Below are 12502 nucleotides of genomic sequence, written 5' to 3'. Positions count from 1 at the left end.
GCAGTGCTCCAGGAAACATGCAACAAGTTCAGAAACAGTGTACTATCCTTATAGGCATTTTTCCTGCTGTGGAAAAGAACGCACACAGTTAGTGGCAGTTATTACTCAGTAGGCCTTCACTAGTCTGGTTTGCACAATGTTTCGTTGTCACAGTAACACGTTTTATGGGCATACAATATTTTTCACCATGTCATGACTTGTCATTAGTCACACGCAAGTTTTCACCTTTGGACAAAATGTATCTCTGTAGTCAATGCGCTTTCCTAGCGTCCCTTGACACACAAAGAGTTAAAGTTTGACACTAGCTTGATCCACCGTCCGTTATCGGTTCACTGTTCGTGTCGTGCTAGTTCCTTGTGCACTTGCACACACGGCGATGATACAGTTTTTTATTACTTATACTCAACTACTCCGTGACGTATTGCTGCAGGTTTAACAGTCACTGTCTGTCTCTGCCGCACAATACTGCACTTTTGTTTAAGTTCCTTTATTTTTATTTACAATGTCCGCTGTGCAATTTTTTTTTTTTTTTTGTAATAGCACATTCGTAACTCTTTACCAAGGTGTGATATTTGCGTACATGGTAACAAAATATTAAAATTTGGTATTAGTTTGCCCAAAAGTCATCTATATTCGTGTTCGAGTAGATTTTATTTGTGCATTCCAGCCGGATTCAGGCATGTTGTTCAATAACTCCTTTGAACTCATGTCACACTTTACTATCAACGTCCTACGTAACTACAGTGTAGTCTCTGTAGGCAAAAATTGACTTGGACTGTATCTGGCTAGCTCTTTTTTACTGTTTGAATCTGCACATGCTTCAATTGAAGCTTCTTTGTGCGTAACTTTGCATTACATAAATTTGCAACAAGTTTGCCTCCCGTGGTGCCCTCGGGTCACTACTGGGTGCATTATTTTCTCTAATAACATTGGTGAGATAATAAAGTTCTCAGGGCCTCATATTATTGATATTATTCTGGGTTCGAATCTGTCAATCTGACAGCTACACATATCTACATACATACACATAATAGAAAAGATTGTGCCAAGAAATATTTCAAATTTGGGCACATAGAAAATTATGTAGTACACTAACTAATCATTACTAAAATGTTCTTTTTGATTGAACTCTGTCACAGCTTAACACTACAAATAATTGCACTAATCAGATTATCTGTGCAAACATTTAGAGCATTTTCTAGATAACACAAATTAAAAGAGTACATAACACAAATATCCATACACATGAGAAAGTCAATCATATTCTTATAACTAAACACTTCTACACTAGTACATTATCTCTAAAGATCACACATCATTAATGTTCATTATTTACAATAGAATGGTGTCCACATAGGACTATTAGTCTTTTACTGTAGGAATGCTTTTACATCCTTACGCGGATACAGTCCCCGTACTCTCCCTGAGTGGGGATCTGCTAAGAGATAGCTACACTCATGTGGCACACTTACTACTCTAAAAGGTCCATTGTACACCAATTGCCACTTGCTATTCTGTTTCAAGGATGCCGAGGACTTAGGATGATTGCGTAAGAGTACCAAGTCCCCAACACTAAATTTTTGGTTATTCGTCACATGTCGATTATATTTTTCTTCCCTTTTTTTAGCGCACCTGGTAAGGTTGCACCCTGCTTTTCTTATCTTGTGTGCTTATATGCAATGTATAACCTGAACAATTTATTTAACTCTCCGAATTTTCGTAAAAAAAACTTTTTCCTTCTTGGGCCAAGGAATGGAGTATGAGGCTCGACAGTAAGTTTTGTGAGGCTTCACCTCGATATTGTACTGATATCCCTTAACAATTCCTGGTCGTTCTGAAAATACATCTGCATAATTAGATAATAACTGTACCAAATCCTGCTGTTGCATAGAGTTCAAATTTTCGGACTGTGATACTTTGTTCACAAGTGCGTCCACATTTGCTTTTAATTGATCACCTTGTACGTCAGGATAATAGAGATTCTGTCCTAGACAATGATTGTCTAAATGTAGTATCGACTGATTCCTACACTTTATGTTAATAGCATTACAATTAGGTACAGGTACCTCTTCAGATCTGAGCATGGACAATTCTATTCTCCTACCAGCATTCATCAAACTTAATTTTCCCCGAGAAAGGTCGATTATTGCGTCCCTTTCTCTCAAAAAATCTACCCCCAAAATGCAGGCTACTTTTAAACCCTTTACTACCAGGAATGAGCACGCTATGGCTTCATCCCCTAAATACATCTCTACCCGCACTTGGAGTTTAATTATTTGTCGCTGTGCACTTATGGCTCCAGTGACTTTACAATTATTCACGGGAAAAGTCAGCATACGCCTTTCCTTCCCCAGTACTTTGAATAAGTCCATACTCATAACACTGACAGTAGCACCTGTATCTACGACCGCTTGCACATCAATATTGTTAATTTTGATCTCTATTATCGCTTGTACTTTGTCTTTGTGCTCCTTTATGCACGTGGATGGTTCAGTTATTAATTCATCTCCCATCTGTACCCCGTCATTATACCTAAGGATACAGATTTTGTTCGGTGTTTTGTTCTGTGTCGGGCTGCTCTCATTCCAAACCTCAGCCGACGATGGAGAGCGTATCTCGGCTGCATCTAGTTTGTTGAATTATTGCTAGTGGATGGGTGTGGCTGCTCTGTGTCACTGACCTCCACTATGTGCACGTTGTGTTGCGTCGGCCGCCACGGTTGCGCAATTGGCGCATTTTGTGGTGGCGGTCGGTTATTGTCATATCTATCACTGTTTTGCCGGTCCGGACTGGGCCTCTGGTTCTGCAGCCAAGTTCGGTTTGCATCATTATAAGTAATAGTGTTGCTCGGCCCCCTGGCATTTTTCCATCTATTATTGCTTGGTGGGCCTGTCTCATACCGAACCTCCTTTTCCGGTCATTATTCACCGGCGGACCATTGCCGTTCCGGTCTCTACCTCTATTTCCGTTTTGTGCATACTCTTGTCTCCTATTATTACCTCCGCCGTTTCCATTACTTGGTGGAGGCGTGTTATTTCGACCATTTCTATAACCGTTTCCGTTACTTCTAGCCTGTTCAGAGGCTGCCTTAACGTCCTCCTGAATCAGGTCAATTGAGTCCAGAACAGACAAGAAATGTTCCATATCATTTTAAGGTACGTGTATAAGTTTTTCCTTTACATGTATCGGCAAGTGTGATTTCAAAAGTCTGATCAAATCCCGGGATGAAATCTGTTCGTCCCAGTAAGGGGCCTTATTAATGTACTTCTCGAAATATTTTCGCAAATTGCCTAGTCGTGGAGAATACGGCTCTGGATTATATACCTCCTTCCGTAATCTCTCCTGGATACATGTTGACCAATATTTGGCCAAGAATGCTTTTTCAAATTGCTCATATGTATCACAACTGTCAGCTGCTTCGGTTGCCCATAATGCAGCATCTCCTTGTATGTAGGACATAACAAACTGTATTTTCTGGGTATGACTCCAAACGCTAGGCAAAATGTTTCTAAATCCCTTGATAAACACTACAGGGTGAACAGATTTCTTCTCCGTTGTAAAGATCTGAAACTGTCGGTTCCTAATCAAACTTTCTTCAATCACTACTTTGGAATGACATTTATTTGTTTCGCTTACATTGGTTGCCTGTTCTGTCTCGCAGTCGCAATTTTTTACTGCAGTATTTATAAGCCTATCATTGTTGGACCTGGCTGGCGTGACATACGCCCGTGCCTCGTCATCTACATCTACATCTACGTCCATACTCCGCAAGCCACCTGACGGTGTGTGGCGGAGGGTACCTTCAGTACCCCTATCGGTTCTCCCTTCTATTCCAGTCTCGTATTGTTCGTGGAAAGAAGGACTGTCGGTATGCCTCTGTGTGGGCTCTAATCTCTCTGGTTTTATTCTCATGGTCTCTTCGCGAGATATACGTAGGAGGGAGCAATATACTGCTTGACTCTTCGGTGAAGGTATGTTCTCGAAACTTCAATAAAAGCCCGTACCGAGCTACTGAGCGTCTCTCCTGCAGAGTCTTCCACTGGAGTTTATCTATCATCTCCGTAACGCTTTCGCGATTACTAAATGATCCTGTAACGAAGCGCGCTGCTCTCCGTTGGATCTTCTCTATCTCTTCTATCAACCCTATCTGGTACGGATCCCACACTGCTGAGCAGTATTCAAGCAGTGGGCGAACAAGCGTACTGTAACCTACTTCCTTTGTTTTCGGGTTGCATTTCCTTAGGATTCTTCCAATGAATCTCAGTCTGGCATCTGCTTTACCGACGATCAACATTATATGATCATTCCATTTTAAATCACTCCTAATGCGTACTCCCAGATAATTTATGGTATTAACTGCTTCCAGTTGCTGACCTGCTATTTTGTAGCTAAATGATAAACGATCTATCTTTCTGTATATTCGCAGCACATTACACTTGTCTACATTGAGATTCAATTGCCATTCCCTGCACCATGCGTCAATTCGCTGCAGATCCTCCTGCATTTCAATACAATTTTCCATTGTTACAACCTCTCGGTACACCACAGCATCATCTGCAAAAAGCCTCAGTGAACTTCCGATGTCATCCACCAGGTCATTTATGTATATTGTGAATAGCAACGGTCCTATGACACTCCCCTGCGGCACACCTGAAATCACTCTTACTTCGGAAGACTTCTCTCCATTGAGAATAACATGCTGCGTCCTGTTATCTAGGAACTCCTCAATCCAATCACACAATTGGTCTGATAGTCCATATGCTCTTACTTTGTTCATTAAACGACTGTGGGGAACTGTATCGAACGCCTTGCGGAAGTCAAGAAACACGGCATCTACCTGTGAACCCGTGTCTATGGCCCTCTGAGTCTCGTGGACGAATAGCGCGAGCTGGGTTTCACATGACCGTCTTTTTCGAAACCCATGCTGATTCCTACAGAGTAGATTTCTAGTCTCCAGAAAAGTCATTATACTCGAACACAATACGTGTTCCAAAATTCTGCAACTGATCGACGTTAGAGATATAGGTCTATAGTTCTGCACATCTGTTTGACGTCCCTTCTTGAAAACGGGGATGACCTGTGCCCTTTTCCAATCCTTTGGAACGCTACGCTCTTCTAGAGACCTACGGTACACCGCTGCAAGAAGGGGGGCAAGTTCCTTCGCGTACTCTGTGTAAAATTGAACTGGTATCCCATCAGGTCCAGAGGCCTTTCCTCTTTTGAGCGATTTTAATTGTTTCTCTATCCCTCTGTCGTCTATTTCGATATCTACCATTTTGTCATCTGTGCGACAATCTAGAGAAGGAACTACAGTGCAATCTTCCTCTGTGAAACAACTTTGGAAAAAGACATTTAGTATTTCGGCCTTTAGTCTGTCATCCTCTGTTTCAGTACCATTTTGGTCACAGAGTGTCTGGACATTTTGTTTTGATCCACCTGCCGCAAGCTAAGCTCCATCTCGGCAAGACGACGGTCCACACTCCGCTGCCACAGCGGAATGTCCTTGTGCACTATCTTTTTTAGATCCTGCACATCCGCACTTGAGCCCACGTCTCTGGCCTCAATTGCGGCGTGCACTTTCTGATCTATTTCTTTTATGACTTCATTTTCTACTTTGTGCACTTGTTCGATCACTTTGTTCTCAATTACTTGAGTTGTGTCAATTTCTAGTTGTTCGACCCTATTAGTCAGGACACTGATTTCCTCTACGATATTGGCGTTAGCCACTTGAACACTATCTACTCTTTCGCTTAATTCTTGCACCGTTTTGGGTATGGTTTCATATTTTTGTTTCAAACTAACAATCTCACTTTGCATAACTTCTAAAGTTTGCATCAACTGCAAGTCCCTCTCATGCAGGCGTCGGTCACGCTCTGCTTGTTTAGCATCACGTTCTTTATCGCGCTCTGCTTGTTTGGCATCACGTTCTTTATCGCGCTCTGCTTGTTTACCACCACGTTCTTTATCGCGTTCTGCTTGCATACATGCAAATTCAGCTACCAATCTCTGGTCACGCTCTGCTTGTTCAGCATCACGTTCTCTATCACGCTCTGCTTGCACGCGTACAATTTCAGCTGGAAATTGAGCATGCGCTCGAACATAACTCTTAATGATTGCACTTCTGACACCTCACCACTCTCTGGTCCGTGTCCAGTGCTTGCGGATGGCACAGTATTTCCGCTATCAACTGAATCACTGGGTGGCAATGGCAACATTTCTTGCCCTTCTGCCCCCAGATTTTCTCATTGTACTTCCTGAACTACGTCACTAACATTACTTTGTGTCCCACTTTCCAACTCGGTATCACTACTTACTGACTGTTGCTCATTATCCATGTTGATATCTTTCTGACTACGCAATCTAACCATAGTAAACAAAAGAAATAAAATCTGAACTAAATATCCTAACACTCAGGTTTCACTGACATAATCACACAAGAAATGGACACTAACTAATACACACTTACTATATACTACAATGACTAACTACCTAAATGTCCTGTTATTTTAAAACAAAGTACTAACAACAAGCACACCACTAATGATCCGAGAACACTGCACTGAGGCTACTTTACTACCCACAGGACAACTACACTGTAGCTTTACCTTTTGGTGATCTATCTTGGGTGCAGCTGCCCCCTGATATTGTGGTAGGTAATTAATTTTTCGAAATATTGAGCTCTCTTCTTCAGCTTGCCTCTGGGTACATAGTGTTCTCATGCAAAAAATCATACACAGGTATTACCACACAATATTGGTTAAGCAATACATACAATACATAGAAAAATTATTAAATGTTCTGCAACAAAGTTCGACTATATTAATTCCCTAGTTATCTCACGGGTATTTAGTGGCCACTGCATATTCGAGCCCCACGTTGGGCGCCAATTTAACGAAATCGTCGAAATTTCGTTAAAGAAGAATAATAAATTTTATCTTTTGCTTTTAAGTTAATTTTCTTTCGTGCGAACTTTGTTGTAGAACCATTCTGTTATTTTCGTGTGGTAATAAAAATTTTTACTGTCTTAAGAATTACGTACATTTAAAGAAAAAATTATATTTACGTGAACTCATATGAACTGGTTAAGAATATTAGGTTGAGAATTGAGTCCTTTAAATCATTCGGCCTTGGCATACACTTTCCAGATGCAGTGGGTTTTTTGTTAAATATTTTTACTGAATTTTATCCCGGCACTAGCCATAGAACACAAGATTATCTCTATCAGCAGAAAATGTTTTAATTATTGCCAAGCCGACATTTATCACTGATCAAACCTACTTCACTATGCATTTGAGTTATTTTAAAGAACCAAACTGTTTAAATTTCAATGTTAACTAACATTAACTATCCGCCTACGAATGCACAAACGTATAATTAATTCAAATTTTATCAGCCACAGGATCACTGAAAAAGAAGAACAATTTCTTAATTCACTATTGATTTTTTATGCATCTGTTCCCGATTTACGGGTTTGATAATTTTTTAAATATGCCGCCGCTGCTATTGTTGGTCGCGGCACAGCCCAGCAACACCGCTAAAAAATGCTGAAAAATTCTTAAAGAAATTTTATAGACGACGTGGGCAAGCTAATTTACATAAATAATTCACACATTTGATAAATTCTGATATATTTAGATCAAACAGTAGTACAACTCACATTAATTCGTAACGCATCGTCTAATGGCGGCTAAGACCAGACAGAGACAAAAGAAGTCTACACATTCGTAAAAAACTCTTTCACAGTGTCCTACCGCAATGACTTCTGAACAGAGAAGACCAAAGAATACATAATGCATTGTGCTTAAATAGTATTGCTGACTATTAACATTTCTTTGCAAATTGACGATATTATTCTCTTCTGACAACATTTTATATATCTCTGCTATCGCAAATACCGACACATTTTACAATCACATAATAAATACAGAAAAATTCCTATCCTAAATACAGAGAAATATTACAACCAAAAAATATAAGGAGAATAACAAATGTCTTTTACACCACATTCAGTAATATTTTTGTTCAATAATTACGATATATACAACTTGCCCAGAGCGGCGTATATGGTACAAATAAACTCTTGTTCTTTAATAATGTGAGTTTGCCAGGGAACGTTAGAAGTGCCATATTGGCATTCAGTTCAAGCCTATCCGTATATATACTGTTTCTGAACACCAGCAAATTGAAATTTACTCGAAAACCCGTTGTTAACTTTGTGATTCGTTGCAAGAAAATAATTAGAAACATCATATTCGTGGCAAACGAATTATTGTAACTTGCGTATTATGACAGTATGCCATTTGAAGGCAACGACACACTAAGGATTCACCAAAACCGCATTTCTCTTGGTACAGTTTAATTTCAATTAGTGACATAGCTACGATTAAATCTTTTAGCAAGTGCTGAGATGCTAGGATTCGTCAGTAATGATTTGTCATCGGTTTAGCGTAGCCAGCACGGTAGGTCAGCGTGTTCGGTCAGAGGGTTAGCTACCCTCCCCAATAACAGAACTGAGTGGACGGTGTCATCGGACGTCCGTCCCGAACAAATTCAACCAACAAAGTAGATTAAGAAATAGCAACCTTAGTGAGTAACGTTAACTATTCACAACGAGAAGCGTGATACGGTGGTGGTTCGCCTCTCGCCACGTCATAATTTTTTCCCCTAATAATCGCGTTTTTAATACGTTCTGATGCTTCATTATTAGTTTAATATGTGTATATACTATAATATTTGATATATAATATTTGATGTTATTTAATTATAAGTTCACCTTCTTTTGAGGAGTGACTTTGTTCAATTGGCATAATCTACAAAACAGCTTGAGCTACTTCTATAAAATTATTTTGCTCCTTTATCTTTTAACTTTCGTAATTAAAATGTTGCAAAGATTCTGCTACTGGGTAGGAACAGCGATCAGGTAAGAATGACCTTAGGGTTTTACTAAAATTCGGGAATGATGAAATAATGTGGAGAACTACTACAAATTTATATCACATTGTCTGTAATGGAACTTCTATTAGCCTATGTGCTTATTGATTGGACGTGGTACTTTCCTTTTTGTCTTAAAACATGTACATCGATACTGAAATTTTTATTAGTGTATATAACATATAGAACAACGTGACTAGCATCAGGACTATGGAGGAAATGTGGGTTTTAATAGAACTAACGTGTGAATTTTACGCAGGCCCGTTTAGTAAACGTTGAGATCGCGTATACCACACTGGGGCCCACGTTCCGTATGCACAAGTCGTATCGTTTCTGAGCGTTCAGCAGCACGTTGAACTCAGCACGCTCAACGTTGACGTTCGACAGCACGGTCCGTGTGCCAACGGCTTAACTTCCTGCACGTACTAGCTGTTGGCAACTATAAACTATGTGATCAAAAGTACCCGGAGACCCCCAAAAACATACGTTTTTCATATCAGGTGCATTGTGCTACCGCCTACTGCCAGGTACTGCATATCAGCGACTTCAGGAGTCATTAGACATCGTGAGAGAGCAGAATGGGGCGCTCCGCGGGTTCACGGACTCCGAACGTGGTCATATGATTGGGTGTCACTTGTGTCATACGTCTGTATGCGATATTTCCAAACTCCTTAGCATCCCTAGGTCCACTTTTTCCGATGTGACAGTGAAGCGGAAACGTGAAGGGACACGTACAGTACAAAAGCGTACAGGCCGACCTCGGCTGTTAACTGACAGAGAGCGCCGTCAGTGGCAGAGGGTCGTAATGTGTAATAGGCAGACATCTATCCAGACCATCACACAGGAATTTCAAACTGCATCAGGATCCACTGCAAGTTCTATGACAGTTAGGCGGGAGGTGTGAAAACTTGGATTTCATGGTCGAGCGGCATGTAAATGCCAAGCGACGCCTCACTTGAAGTAATGAGCGTAAACATTAGATGACTGAACAGTGAAAACACGTTGTGTGGTTTGACGAATCACGGTACACAATGTGGCGATCCGATGGCAGGGTGTGGGTGTGGCGAATGCCCGGTGAACGTCATCTGCCAGCGTGTGTAGTGCCAACAGAAAAATTCGAAGGCGGTGGTATTATGGTGTGGTCGTATTTTTGAACAAGGGGGATTGCAACTCTTGATGTGCGTGGCACTACGACGGCACAGGTCTACATTGATGTTTCAGACACCTTCTTGCTGCGCACTGTTGAAGAGCATTTCAGGGATGGCTATTGCATCTTTCAACACGATCGAGCACCTGTTCATAATGCACGGCCTGTAGCGGAGTGGATACACGACAGTAACATCCCTGTAATGGACTGGACTGCACATAGTCCTGACCTGAATCGTATAGAACAACTTTGGGATGTTTTGGAACACCGACTTCGAGCAGGCCTCACCGACTGACATCGATACCTCTCCTCAGTGCAGCACTCCGTGAAGAATGTGCTGCCATTCCCCAAGAAACCTTCCAGCATCTGATTGAACGTGTGCGAGAGCGGAAGGTGTCATTAAGGCTAAGGGTGGGCCAACACTATATTCAATTCCAGCATTACCGATGGAGGGCGCCACGAACTTGCAAGCCATTTCCAGCCAGGTGTCCGGATACCTTTGATCGCATGTTGTTGTTGTTGTTGTTGTTTGTCTTCAGTCCTGAGACTGGTTTGATGCAGCTCTCCATGCTACTCTATCCTGTGCAAGCTTCTTCATCTCCCAGTACTAACTGCAACCTACATCCTTCTGAATCTGTTTAGTGTATTCATCTCTTGGTCTTCCTCTACGATTTTTACCCTCCACGCTGCCCTCCAATGCCAAATTTGTGATCCTTGAAGCCTCAGAACATGTCCGTCCAATCGGTCCCTTCTTCTTGTCAAGTTGTGCCACAAACTCCTCTTCTCCCCAATTCTATTCAATGCCTCCACATAGTGTACAAATAATCTGTTGCAATTCTTTGTGTTTTATGTTGTTACCAGGTCTGGTAGGATAAGAGGCGTGAACGGCGGCAGACTGTAGAGTGACCACGGAGATGCCGTGAGACCATTATCAGCAAGTGACGGAGTTTGAAATACGTCTCAATGTCGATGTCCATTTGCCCGGCTGGTCGAATCTTGCAATATCCAGATCTGCAAGTGCAGGTATACTCTTCATCCACGTTACAGCCGATCACGCGTGACCAACACATAGGAGGGTTGCCAAATTCTGCACTAAGCACACAATAACACCGTTACATTTGCGCCTGACACTCGAGAACAAGGACTGGACTACCTTTGTCTTCTCAAATGTATCGCGTTCTGCACTATTCAGGAGGGCAGCGACCTTGGTATACGTCCCATTCTTTCAGTGTATTGCAGTATTACTCTTGGCGTCATAGTGTGAGAAGCTATCACGTATGACCTCAGCCCATGGCTGGTAGTGACTGAGAAAACTCTGACGGCACAACAGTAAGTCATGGGCATCCTGCGGTCTCCTAATTTCTTATAATTAAATTTTCCCGAGACATTTAAGTCTCATATGTATCTACGATAATGTTGGAAGCTGAAGAAGTGAATTAAAATTTCTGACACGACCGAGACTCGAAACCATGTCTCCTTGTTTAAGAGGCAGAATTGCTGACCAATACACCACCGCAGCATTATGGTTAACATTGCTGCACGAACTACCTAAGTCAATTGACCTCTCCAACACAAACTTCACATCTTCAGCCTATTCCCCCCCCCCCCCCTAAATTGTCACTATTGCCAGCATATCAGTACAGTAGTGTCATTTTTCAGCAAGACAATGCTCGTCCACCCATGCTTCGTGCCTCTGTGAACTATCTGCGTGATGTTGAAGTACTGGTTCAAATGGCTCTGAGCACTATGGGACTTGACATCTTAGGTCATCAGTCTCCTAGAACTTAGAACTACTTAAACCTAAAGACATCACACACATCCATGCCCGAGGCAGGATTCGAACCTGCGACCGTAGCAGTCCCGCGGTTCCCGACTGCAGCGCCTAGAACCGCACGGCCACCGCGGCCGGCCGATGTTGAAGTACTCTCATGGCCACAAATGTCTCTAGATCTCTCCTCAACTGAACATGTGTCGGACCAACTTGGACGTCAACTCCTTCCCAGTGGCAGTATCCAGTATATCAAGCACCAGTTTCAATAGTTCTGGGCCAGCTTACTTCAGGAGAGCGTATAACGGCTTTTCGACAGCCTTCCAAATCTAATCAGTGCATGCATCCAGGGCAGAGCTGTGTAACGTATTAGTGATGAATGGGTTCATACTGCCAGGTGTATAAATTTGACTCTATTTTGCAGTCACCGAAATAACATCACGTACCCCTCAACGCGTGAAGTCTCATTTCGTTTCTTCCGCCTCTCCTGGGTGCTTCACTTTTTCGTAAAGTAGTGTCTATGGACATTAAAATGACAAGTCGCCATTGTTACATACCATGAATAAAAAGTTTCCTATTTGCGACACTAATGATGAACATTTACTTAATACATGACAACATGTAAAACACGTAGCGATAAGGACACCTCACTATCA

The sequence above is a fragment of the Schistocerca serialis genome, chromosome 6 (genome assembly GCF_023864345.2).
Source record: "Schistocerca serialis cubense isolate TAMUIC-IGC-003099 chromosome 6, iqSchSeri2.2, whole genome shotgun sequence".
NCBI classification, from domain to species: Eukaryota; Metazoa; Arthropoda; class Insecta; order Orthoptera; family Acrididae; genus Schistocerca; species Schistocerca serialis.
This window is presented reverse-complemented; position numbering follows the sequence as displayed.